General features: G+C 37.4%; 1 protein-coding gene and 1 long non-coding RNA gene across 3 annotated transcripts in view; one reads left to right on the top strand and one right to left on the bottom strand.

The window, feature by feature from the left end:
- The window catches only part of LOC114471483 (complexin-1-like), a 96,454-nt gene that overhangs the window by 35,590 nt on the left and 48,136 nt on the right, over positions 1–12,728 (top strand). The window lies entirely within an intron of this gene.
- LOC114471484 (uncharacterized) lies at positions 6,695–6,950 on the bottom strand. The gene is made up of 2 exons (XR_003674979.1): positions 6,893–6,950; positions 6,695–6,818 (listed from the first exon to the last, which is right to left on the bottom strand). It is a non-coding gene; the product is annotated as an uncharacterized LOC114471484 (long non-coding RNA).

Below are 12,728 nucleotides of genomic sequence, written 5' to 3'. Positions count from 1 at the left end.
ACCCATTTTTTGCGATTAAAACCAGGATTTCCATCTTTAAGATGACTATAATAATAATAAACATTCCTGGATAACAGTGGATATTATTCAGATGAATAAATAAATGTGGTTATCACAGATTCAAAGGCAAGGCAAATTTATTTGTATAGCACATTTCATACACAAGGCAACTCAATGTGCTTTACATGATTAAACATTCAATTGTTTAAAATCAATAAGAACATTTAAAATCACAAGTAAAATTAATTAAAATCATCAACAAACACATGACATCATCAACATCACCATAAATCTCTCTATCAATCATACGCAGTAGAGAAAAAAAGTTCCTTTACCTTTGATTTAAAAATGTTCACATGTGATGTTGACTTCAGCTCTGCTGCAGTTTGTTCCACTTCTTTGCAGCATAACAACTAAAAGCAGCATCACCATGGTTACTGTGAACTCTGGGCTCCACTATCTGACCTGTGTCCATAGATCTCAGAGACCTGCTGGGTTCATACCTGACTAACATCTGATGTATTCTGGACCAAACCATTCACACATTTATAACCAGCAGCAGAACTTTACAGTCTCCTCTGAGGCAGCTGTGGCTACATTAGTAGCTTACCACCACTGTGTGTGGAGTGAAAGAATAATGCACATTAATGTAAAGCACTTTGAGTGTCTATGAAAAAAGCAATATATAAAATCCAATGCATTATTATTATTATAATCATTTTTATTCTTTTTAAATCATGTAAATCACATTGAGTTCTCGACACAAATACATCTGCCTTGTTTTGCTTTGTTGTTTTTTTAAACTTAAACAAAAAAAACAGAAAAACACATTAAACAGGAGAATGAAATAAAACTAAGTGAGATGGAACCTTCCACACTTTGAAGGATCCATTCTTTCTCACACTTTGCAACAAGCAAAACAGCTGAAGAACTTTCTCAGGAAACCTAGTTTTCCATCCTTCTTCTTGTTCTTCTTCTCTGCTTTGTCCTGCTCCTTCTGTTTCTTGGCCTTCTGTTTGTCTGTCATGAGGATGAGCTCCTTCAATTCAGCGTTCTCCTTCACCAGAAGATTAATTTGCCATTGCTGGTTCTCCAGGTCCTTGGTCAGAGTGAGATGTTTCTCCTGCAGATCTCCAAACATGGTCTCCATGGCGTGGATGGTAGCATCCTTTTCCTGGAGCTGTTTGGTAGCCTCAGCAGCGTTCTTCTCATGGAGCTCCACATCTTTGTGTAGAGCCTGTAACTGTGAGCAGACGTGGCTCAGCGTGCTCTCATGGTACGTGGTCAGAGTCTCCTTTATTATCTCCCATTCTGCTTCCATCTGATCCACATTGTCCTTATGGTAGCTCTCCTTCAGATGCAGTTCATGCTCCATGTGCTGCATGTCAGTGTTCACCTTATGGTGCACTTCCTTTAACGCTACCAAGTCCTCGTCTTTTTTCTCCAGCTCTGTGGTCATCTTTATCTTCATGCTGTTGAAGTCACAGCGTTCACTCTCCAGGCGCTCCACTTCAGCGTTGACTTGTTCGGAAGCTGCCGTTAAAGAGATGATCTCCTGCTCTTTCATCTCCAGCTGAGAGCAGACCTGCTTCATCCATTCTGTGTTCATCTGAGCTTTGAGTGACCGGTAGACCTCTTTTTCTACCAGTTCTTTGTTCTCCTCCATCAGCCTCTGGTTCTCCTCCTCCAGGTTCTTCATCTTCTCAGACAGTGGAGACTTCTGGTTCTCCTCCTCAGTCTGACACATGTCTCTGTATTGAGACACTAAATCTCTCAAAGAGTTGATCCTGTTCTCAACGCTGTCAAAACTTTCCACAGAATCCTCCATCTTCCTCTTTGGATCTCCACTAACCTGTTTATGTTGTAATTACTGTCTCTGAAAACACTTCTGTCCTCAAAGAATATCACAGGTCAGACTGATGATCAAAGTCACAGTGAAGACTTTTAGAAGATAAAGTGGCTTTGATGTTTTGGAACAGCAGCAGGAAGTGGCTTTGATCTTTTTAGATCACAGCTCATGTAGAACATATAGGGCCCTATGGATCAAGTAGATTTTTTCTAGATTAAATTTTTTCAGTAAATATTAGTTTTTTACTCCTGTGAGGAAATAAAATAATAAAAGAAAACCATAATTAAAAATATTGTAGAGTTTCATCAAATTGGTGAAATATGAGATATCTACAACTGGATTATTTGGTAATTTACACAATAAATAATATTTTTTCTGTCATTTCTATTTTTTCATGCGGGCCAAATTGGATGCTCTAAAGGGCCGGATTTGGCCCTCGGGCCTTGAGTTTGACACAGGTTTTAAATGAAAGCTCATGTGGAACAGGGGGATAAAATAAGTTAGGAAGGACTATATAGGGCCCTATAAAATACATTTTATTTTTGTCCAAATTCTGTTTTCCACATTCATATTTGAAAATTTTGTTTTAAAAAAAATATATACATTTATCATTTTTTTCTGAAAATACTAGTTTTTAACTCCTGTGAGGAAACAAAATAAATAGGAATAAAAAAGAAAACCATAATTAAACAAAAATGTATGTCAAAAATACAAATGTAATTAAAATAACTAGTACAGTGTCCGTCGGAAGTATGTATTCATGTGGGAGCATAAGGGGTATATTTGTGGTTGCAAAATGTGGGTGCAATTTTCCTGGTTTAATTCTATGGGTCATGTGCATGACTTCATCACTTTTATATTTTTTTGTATGGTGTATTTTTCTGTAATGTATGTTTTTTGGAGTCAATATGTGTATTTGTGTATCTTTCTGTTTTAGTATATTTAAATAAATAAATACGTATGTGTTTGAGACGCTGATAACCAAACTCCATAGACATTGTAGCACCAATCAGAAAAACAACCAAACTGCGCAAAACAAAACGTAAAGCTCCAAACTACATGAGTGAGTAAGTAAATTAAAGTATTATGTACAATTCGGCTGTCTTTTTTTAAAAAACAAAAATATTTTTTTACCTTCGAACCGAGTGGTCAGAGCTTAGCTTCCATGCACAGCATGACACAGAATCTACAGTTTTCCAGATGGAGAATTGAACAGGTTCAGGTCAATATCGACTCTAGTGAAACAGCGCGTTATTGAACAACAGTTATATGGTTTAAACAATGGGAAACGTGTCTGCAGAAGACTCACCAGTGGCTGATGGTTTCAAATCATCTATTCAGAGAGCTCTGTGTTTGAGAAGCTAACAATAGCGTGACACAGGAGGAAGTGGGGTCTGCCGTGGCTCACACACACGAACATCAGTGACTAACATCAGGCCCAATAAGTGAGACTGAAGAGTTTTGCTAGTTTATCAGTGTAAACACAGCTGCTCAGACGTTCCTCTCCGTATAAAACTATCTTCTTCTCTCACTCGTGTTTACAGTCCGTGTCTGCTTGGCTGTGTGCACATGTGACTCTTGCTCGTGTGAGGAAATAGATATAGATGGTGCGCTAGCGCCCCCTCACACCCTGAGGTCAAAAGTTGAATAGGTTTCATTTCGGGGCCGTCCAGAAGTGAAATAAAATTAAAATAAACATTTGGAAATGACCAAATTACTCCAAAATAACAGATACACACACTCGGGGTATTTGGAACCCGTCGAGCGAGTTTCAGGTCGAACTGGCACTGCGTCGGGGAGATATTTGCTCCACACACACACACACATCCACACACACACACAGACCTCCCTTGAATTATAGTATAGATGTGTGAGATACAATTAACTATATATAATTATTAGAATCGTTCAATAACTGAAGGGTTGGGGTTTCAAATCCTGCTCTAGTCAAGTTATTGTCGTTGTGTCCTTGGGCAAGGCACTTTACCCACATTGCCTAGTATGAATGTAGTGTGTGAGTGAGTGTTGGTGGTGGTGGGAGGAGCCGATGGTTCACCATGACAGCCTCACTTCTGTCACTCTGCCCTAGGGCTGCTGTGGCTACATTAGTAGCTTACCACCACTGTGTGTGGAGTGAAAGAATAATGCACATTAATGTAAAGCACTTTGAGTGTCTATGAAAAAAGCAATATATAAAATCCAATGCATTATTATTATTATAATCATTTTTATTCTTTTTAAATCATGTAAATCACATTGAGTTCTCGACACAAATACATTTGCCTTGTTTTGCTTTGTTGTTTTTTTAAACTTAAACAAAAAAAACAGAAAAACACATTAAACAGGAGAATGAAATAAAACTAAGTGAGATGGAACCTTCCACACTTTGAAGGATCCATTCTTTCTCACACTTTGCAACAAGCAAAACAGCTGAAGAACTTTCTCAGGAAACCTAGTTTTCCATCCTTCTTCTTGTTCTTCTTCTCTGCTTTGTCCTGCTCCTTCTGTTTCTTGGCCTTCTGTTTGTCTGTCATGAGGATGAGCTCCTTCAATTCAGCGTTCTCCTTCACCAGAAGATTAATTTGCCATTGCTGGTTCTCCAGGTCCTTGGTCAGAGTGAGATGTTTCTCCTGCAGATCTCCAAACATGGTCTCCATGGCGTGGATGGTAGCATCCTTTTCCTGGAGCTGTTTGGTAGCCTCAGCAGCGTTCTTCTCATGGAGCTCCACATCTTTGTGTAGAGCCTGTAACTGTGAGCAGACGTCGCTCAGCGTGCTCTCATGGTACGTGGTCAGAGTCTCCTTTATTATCTCCCATTCTGCTTCCATCTGATCCACATTGTCCTTATGGTAGCTCTCCTTCAGATGCAGTTCATGCTCCATGTGCTGCATGTCAGTGTTCACCTTATGGTGCACTTCCTTTAACGCTACCAAGTCCTCGTCTTTTTTCTCCAGCTCTGTGGTCATCTTTATCTTCATGCTGTTGAAGTCACAGCGTTCACTCTCCAGGCGCTCCACTTCAGCGTTGACTTGTTCGGAAGCTGCCGTTAAAGAGATGATCTCCTGCTCTTTCATCTCCAGCTGAGAGCAGACCTGCTTCATCCATTCTGTGTTCATCTGAGCTTTGAGTGACCGGTAGACCTCTTTTTCTACCAGTTCTTTGTTCTCCTCCATCAGCCTCTGGTTCTCCTCCTCCAGGTTCTTCATCTTCTCAGACAGTGGAGACTTCTGGTTCTCCTCCTCAGTCTGACACATGTCTCTGTATTGAGACACTAAATCTCTCAAAGAGTTGATCCTGTTCTCAATGCTGTCAAAACTTTCCACAGAATCCTCCATCTTCCTCTTTGGATCTCCACTAACCTGTTTAAGTGTCTGTGAAAACACTTCTGTCCTCAAATATCACTGGTCAGACTGAAGATCAAAGTCACAGTGAAGACTTTTAGAAGATAAAGTGGCTTTGATGTTTTAGAACACAGGAAGTGGCTTTGATCTTTTTAGATGAAAGGTCATGTGGAACATATAGGGCCCTATGGATCAAGTAGATTTTTTCTAGATTCAATTTTTTCAGTAAATATTAGTTTTTTACTCCTGTGAGGAAATAAAATAATAAAAGAAAACCATAATTAAACAAAAAAAAAATTAAAATATAACTTAAAACAATGTGTAAGCTACAATTAAAAGGTCTCTTATTCTTTTGCATGAAAGCTTTTATCATTTATATCAGGAGTGTCAAACTCATTTTAGTTCAGGGGCCAAATACGGAGCAGTTTGACCTCTAGTGGGCCACAGATTTTAGGCGGGAAAAAAAGAACAATTTTAACATCATTGTGCCCTAGTTTTCAATATCAGTTTAATTCACTTCAGAATATTCTTGATTTTACCCATTTTTGTGTAATTTAGTGGAATTTTGTGAATTTGTGTGTGAGAAATTGCAAGACTTGTGAAAGAGTTATTTCCACAATTTGCAATTAAAAATGACTGAATTCATGTGATATAAACAAAAGAAAAACAAAAGCCCCTAAAAATATTGTAGAGTTTCATCAAATTGGTGAAATATGAGATATCTACAACTGGATTATTTGGTAATTTACACAATAAATAATATTTTTTCTGTCATTTCTATTTTTTCATGCGGGCCAAATTGGATGCTCTAAAGGGCCGGATTTGGCCCTCGGGCCTTGAGTTTGACACAGGTTTTAAATGAAAGCTCATGTGGAACAGGGGGATAAAATAAGTTAGGAAGGACTATATAGGGCCCTATAAAATACATTTTATTTTTGTCCAAATTCTGTTTTCCACATTCATATTTGAAAATTTTGTTTTAAAAAAAATATATACATTTATCATTTTTTTCTGAAAATACTAGTTTTTAACTCCTGTGAGGAAACAAAATAAATAGGAATAAAAAAGAAAACCATAATTAAACAAAAATGTATGTCAAAAATACAAATGTAATTAAAATAACTAGTACAGTGCCCGTCGGAAGTATGTATTCATGTGGGAGCATAAGGGGTATATTTGCGGGTGCAAAATGTGGGTGCAATTTTCCTGGTTTAATTCTATGGGTCATGTGCATGACTTCATCACTTTTATATTTTTTTGTATGGTGTATTTTTCTGTAATGTATGTTTTTTGGAGTCAATATGTGTATTTGTGTATCTTTCTGTTTTAGTATATTTAAATAAATAAATACGTATGTGTTTGAGACGCTGATAACCAAACTCCATAGACATTGTAGCGCCAATCAGAAAAACAACCAAACTGCGCAAAACAAAACGTAAAGCTCCAAACTACATGAGTGAGTAAGTAAATTAAAGTATTATGTACAATTCGGCTGTCTTTTTTTAAAAAACAAAAATATTTTTTTACCTTCGAACCGAGTGGTCAGAGCTTAGCTTCCATCCACAGCATGACACAGAATCTACAGTTTTCCAGATGGAGAATTGAACAGGTTGAGGTCAATATCGACTCTAGTGAAACAGCGGGTTATTGAACAACAGTTATATGGTTTAAACAATGGGAAACGTGTCTGCAGAAGACTCACCAGTGGCTGATGGTTTCAAATCATCTATTCAGAGAGCTCTGTGTTTGAGAAGCTAACAATAGCATGACACAGGAGGAAGTGGAGTCTGCCGTGGCTCACACACACGAACATCAGTGACTAACATCAGGCCCAATAAGTGAAACTTAAGAGTTTTGCTAGTTTATCAGTGTAAACACAGCTGCTCAGACGTTCCTCTCCGTATAAAACTATCTTCTTCTCTCACTCGTGTTTACAGTCCGTGTCTGCTTGGCTGTGTGCACATGTGACTCTTGCTCGTGTGAGGAAATAGATATAGATGGTGCGCTAGCGCCCCCTCACACCCTGAGGTCAAAAGTTGAATAGGTTTCATTTCGGGGCCGTCCAGAAGTGAAATAAAATTAAAATAAACATTTGGAAATGACCAAATTACTCCAAAATAACAGATACACGCACTCGGGGTATTTGGAACCCGTCGAGCGAGTTTCAGGTCGAACTGGCACTGCGTCGGGGAGATATTTGCTCCACACACACACACACATCCACACACACACACAGACCTCCCTTGAATTATAGTATAGATGTGTGAGATACAATTAACTATATATAATTATTATAATCGTTCAATAACTGAAGGGTTGGGGTTTCAAATCCTGCTCTAGTCAAGTTATTGTCGTTGTGTCCTTGGGCAAGGCACTTTACCCACATTGCCTAGTATGAATGTAGTGTGTGAGTGAGTGTTGGTGGTGGTGGGAGGAGCCGATGGTTCACCATGGCAGCCTCACTTCTGTCACTCTGCCCTAGGGCTGCTGTGGCTACATTAGTAGCTTACCACCACTGTGTGTGGAGTGAAAGAATAATGCACATCAATGTAAAGCACTTTGAGTGTCTATGAAAAAAGCAATATATAAAATCCAATGCATTATTATTATTATAATCATTTTTATTCTTTTTAAATCATGTAAATCACATTGAGTTCTCGACACAAATACATCTGCCTTGTTTTGCTTTGTTGTTTTTTTAAACTTAAACAAAAAAAACAGAAAAACACATTAAACAGGAGAATGAAATAAAACTAAGTGAGATGGAACCTTCCACACTTTGAAGGATCCATTCTTTCTCACACTTTGCAACAAGCAAAACAGCTGAAGAACTTTCTCAGGAAACCTAGTTTTCCATCCTTCTTCTTGTTCTTCTTCTCTGCTTTGTCCTGCTCCTTCTGTTTCTTGGCCTTCTGTTTGTCTGTCATGAGGATGAGCTCCTTCAATTCAGCGTTCTCCTTCACCAGAAGATTAATTTGCCGTTGCTGGTTCTCCAGGTCCTTGGTCAGAGTGAGATGTTTCTCCTGCAGATCTCCAAACATGGTCTCCATGGCGTGGATGGTAGCATCCTTTTCCTGGAGCTGTTTGGTAGCCTCAGCAGCGTTCTTCTCATGGAGCTCCACATCTTTGTGTAGAGCCTGTAACTGTGAGCAGACGTCGCTCAGCGTGCTCTCATGGTACGTGGTCAGAGTCTCCTTTATTATCTCCCATTCTGCTTCCATCTGATCCACATTGTCCTTATGGTAGCTCTCCTTCAGATGCAGTTCATGCTCCATGTGCTGCATGTTAGTGTTCACCTTATGGTGCACTTCCTTTAACGCTACCAAGTCCTCGTCTTTTTTCTCCAGCTCTGTGGTCATCTTTATCTTCATGCTGTTGAAGTCACAGCGTTCACTCTCCAGGCGCTCCACTTCAGCGTTGACTTGTTCGGAAGCTGCCGTTAAAGAGATGATCTCCTGCTCTTTCATCTCCAGCTCAGAGCAGACCTGCTTCATCCATTCTGTGTTCATCTGAGCTTTGAGTGACCGGTAGACCTCTTTTTCTACCAGTTCTTTGTTCTCCTCCATCAGCCTCTGGTTCTCCTCCTCCAGGTTCTTCATCTTCTCAGACAGTGGAGACTTCTGGTTCTCCTCCTCAGTCTTACACATGTCTATGTATTGAGACACTAAATCTCTCAAAGAGTTGATCCTGTTCTCAACGCTGTCAAAACTTTCCACAGAATCCTCCATCTTCCTCTTTGGATCTCCACTAACCTGTTTAAGTTGTAATTACTGTCTCTGAAAACACTTCTGTCCTCAATGAATATCACAGGTCAGACTGATGATCAAAGTCACAGTGAAGACTTTTAGAAGATAAAGTGGCTTTGATGTTTTGGAACAGCAGCAGGAAGTGGCTTTGATCTTTTTAGATCACAGCTCATGTAGAACATATAGGGCCCTATGGATCAAGTAGATTATTTATCTAGATTCAATTTTTTCAGTAAATATTAGTTTTTTACTCCTGTGAGGAAATAAAATAATAAAAGAAAACCATAATTAAACAAAAAAAAAATTAAAATATAACTTAAAACAATGTGTAAGCTACAATTAAAAGGTCTCTTATTCTTTTGCATGAAAGCTTTTATCATTTATATCAGGAGTGTCAAACTCATTTTAGTTCAGGGGCCAAATACGGAGCAGTTTGACCTCTAGTGGGCCACAGATTTTAGGCGGGAAAAAAAGAACAATTTTAACATCATTGTGCCCTAGTTTTCAATATCAGTTTAATTCACTTCAGAATATTCTTGATTTTACCCATTTTTGTGTAATTTAGTGGAATTTTGTGAATTTGTGTGTGAGAAATTGCAAGACTTGTGAAAGAGTTATTTCCACAATTTGCAATTAAAAATGACTGAATTCATGTGATATAAACAAAAGAAAAACAAAAGCCCCTAAAAATATTGTAGAGTTTCATCAAATTGGTGAAATATGAGATATCTACAACTGGATTATTTGGTAATTTACACAATAAATAATATTTTTTCTGTCATTTCTATTTTTTCATGCGGGCCAAATTGGATGCTCTAAAGGGCCGGATTTGGCCCTCGGGCCTTGAGTTTGACACAGGTTTTAAATGAAAGCTCATGTGGAACAGGGGGATAAAATAAGTTAGGAAGGACTATATAGGGCCCTATAAAATACATTTTATTTTTGTCCAAATTCTGTTTTCCACATTCATATTTGAAAATTTTGTTTTAAAAAAATATATACATCTATCATTTTTTTCTGAAAATACTAGTTTTTAACTCCTGTGAGGAAACAAAATAAATAGGAATAAAAAAGAAAACCATAATTAAACAAAAATGTATGTCAAAAATACAAATGTAATTAAAATAACTAGTACAGTGCCCGTCGGAAGTATGTATTCATGTGGGAGCATAAGGGGTATATTTGCGGGTGCAAAATGTGGGTGCAATTTTCCTGGTTTAATTCTATGGGTCATGTGCATGACTTCATCACTTTTATATTTTTTTGTATGGTGTATTTTTCTGTAATGTATGTTTTTTGGAGCCATGCATATTTGTGTATCTTTCTGTTGTCTTTTTGTGCACAAATGTTTGCTGTTTTTTTATTTTTATTTTTTTTGTAATGTATGTTTTATTGGAGTCGTGTATTTTTGTTCTCATTGATTGGTAGGAATAATGTTTGCTAGTGAGCTTTGAATCCGTGTCCCTGACCCACAACGTTTGACTCACACGATGGATGATTGTAATGGAGCAGACACACAAATTACTACAAAGAAAGAGCATAAAAATACACAAAACAACAGCAAACACACAAAGATATGGAAATTGCACAAAGGGAAAATGAAAATATGCAAAAATACACAAAATGACCCAAAAAAAAAAGATGCAGAAACAGACACACTGACCACAACTAGTCACATGTCCTTGTGTCATGTTTAAGTTTTTAAGGGAAAACTGATACAAAATAAAGCTTCACCAAAATATTCTTAATGTGCAAATTAACTTTAAATCATTAAAAACAAAGTGAATGCAGAAAATAGTCATTTCAGTGCTCGTATTACCACGTTCTCTGTAAACATGGACACATATCAGTGCTGCTTCACAAGCACAATTAACTTGGTTTATGAAAACTGGAAAATTTCACTGCAAATGAAAAAAAACAAACATTTCAGTTCGTACATGATAATATAAACAACTGGCACACATTTTAACTGCTTTAAACCTGCACTACAGAGTGCACATGTTTCAGTGCTAATACTGAATTATTTTGTTCTTTGTAAACTTGTAAACCTGTGAACATTTAACTTGTGCTTAGTACTTAACTTGTGTAAAAAAAAAATTAAAAATTGCTATTCTGTGCCAGTGTATCGATATCGTACCGCAACACAAAATATTGAGAGATATCATTTATATATATATCTACATATACTTTTCACCACTTTTTAATTTGCAACTTTTAACCAATTTCTGTGCTTTTTAAAATCCCATTTCCACCACAAATATTTCTTTTCACCAACTTTCATGATTATTTTTGCCAATTATATCACATTCACGATTTGTCATGTCCATTATTTACCATTTTAAACTAATTGTTCCAATATTGACACTTGGAACCCTTTTTTAACACTTTTTGTGTCTGTTTTTGGCCACTCTAATTTGCAACTTTTAACCTATTTTTGTGTTTTTTTTAAATCCCATTTCTTCAACATTTTAACCCATTTTTTGCGATTAAAACCAGGATTTCCATCTTTAAGATGACTATAATAATAATAAACATTCCTGGATAACAGTGGATATTATTCAGATGAATAAATAAATGTGGTTATCACAGATTCAAAGGCAAGGCAAATTTATTTGTATAGCACATTTCATACACAAGGCAACTCAATGTGCTTTACATGATTAAACATTCAATTGTTTAAAATCAATAAGAACATTTAAAATCACAAGTAAAATTAATTAAAATCATCAACAAACACATGACATCATCAACATCACCATAAATCTCTCTATCAATCATACACAGTAGAGAAAAAAAGTTCCTTTACCTTTGATTTAAAAATGTTCACATTAGATGCTGACTTCAGCTCTGCTGCAGTTTGTTCCACTTCTTTGCAGCATAACAACTAAAAGCAGCATCACCATGGTTACTGTGAACTCTGGGCTCCACTATCTGACCTGTGTCCATAGATCTCAGAGACCTGCTGGGTTCATACCTGACTAACATCTGATGTATTCTGGACCAAACCATTCACACATTTATAACCAGCAGCAGAACTTTACAGTCTCCTCTGAGGCAGCTGTGGCTACATTAGTAGCTTACCACCACTGTGTGTGGAGTGAAAGAATAATGCACATCAATGTAAAGCACTTTGAGTGTCTATGAAAAAAGCAATATATAAAATCCAATGCATTATTATTATTATAATCATTTTTATTCTTTTTAAATCATGTAAATCACATTGAGTTCTCGACACAAATACATCTGCCTTGTTTTGCTTTGTTGTTTTTTTAAACTTAAACAAAAAAAACAGAAAAACACATTAAACAGGAGAATGAAATAAAACTAAGTGAGCTGGAACCTTCCACACTTTGAAGGATTCATTCTTTCTCACACTTTGCAACAAGCAAAACAGCTGAAGAACTTTCTCAGGAAACGTAGTTTTCCATCCTTCTTCTTGTTCTTCTTCTCTGCTTTGTCCTGCTCCTTCTGTTTCTTGGCCTTCTGTTTGTCTGTCATGAGGATGAGCTCCTTCAATTCAGCATTCTCCTTCACCAGAAGATTAATTTGCCATTGCTGGTTCTCCAGGTCCTTGGTCAGAGTGAGATGTTTCTCCTGCAGATCTCCAAACATGGTCTCCATGGCGTGGATGGTAGCATCCTTTTCCTGGAGCTGTTTGGTAGCCTCAGCAGCGTTCTTCTCATGGAGCTCCACATCTTTGTGTAGAGCCTGTAACTGTGAGCAGACGTGGCTCAGCGTGCTCTCATGGTACGTGGTCAGAGTCTCCTTTATTATCTCCCATTCTGCTTCCAT

The sequence above is a fragment of the Gouania willdenowi genome, chromosome 10 (assembly GCF_900634775.1).
Source record: "Gouania willdenowi chromosome 10, fGouWil2.1, whole genome shotgun sequence".
NCBI lineage: Eukaryota > Metazoa > Chordata > Actinopteri > Blenniiformes > Gobiesocidae > Gouania > Gouania willdenowi.
The sequence above is the reverse complement of the archived record's forward strand: the minus strand, read 5'-3'. Positions and strand labels throughout refer to the sequence as shown.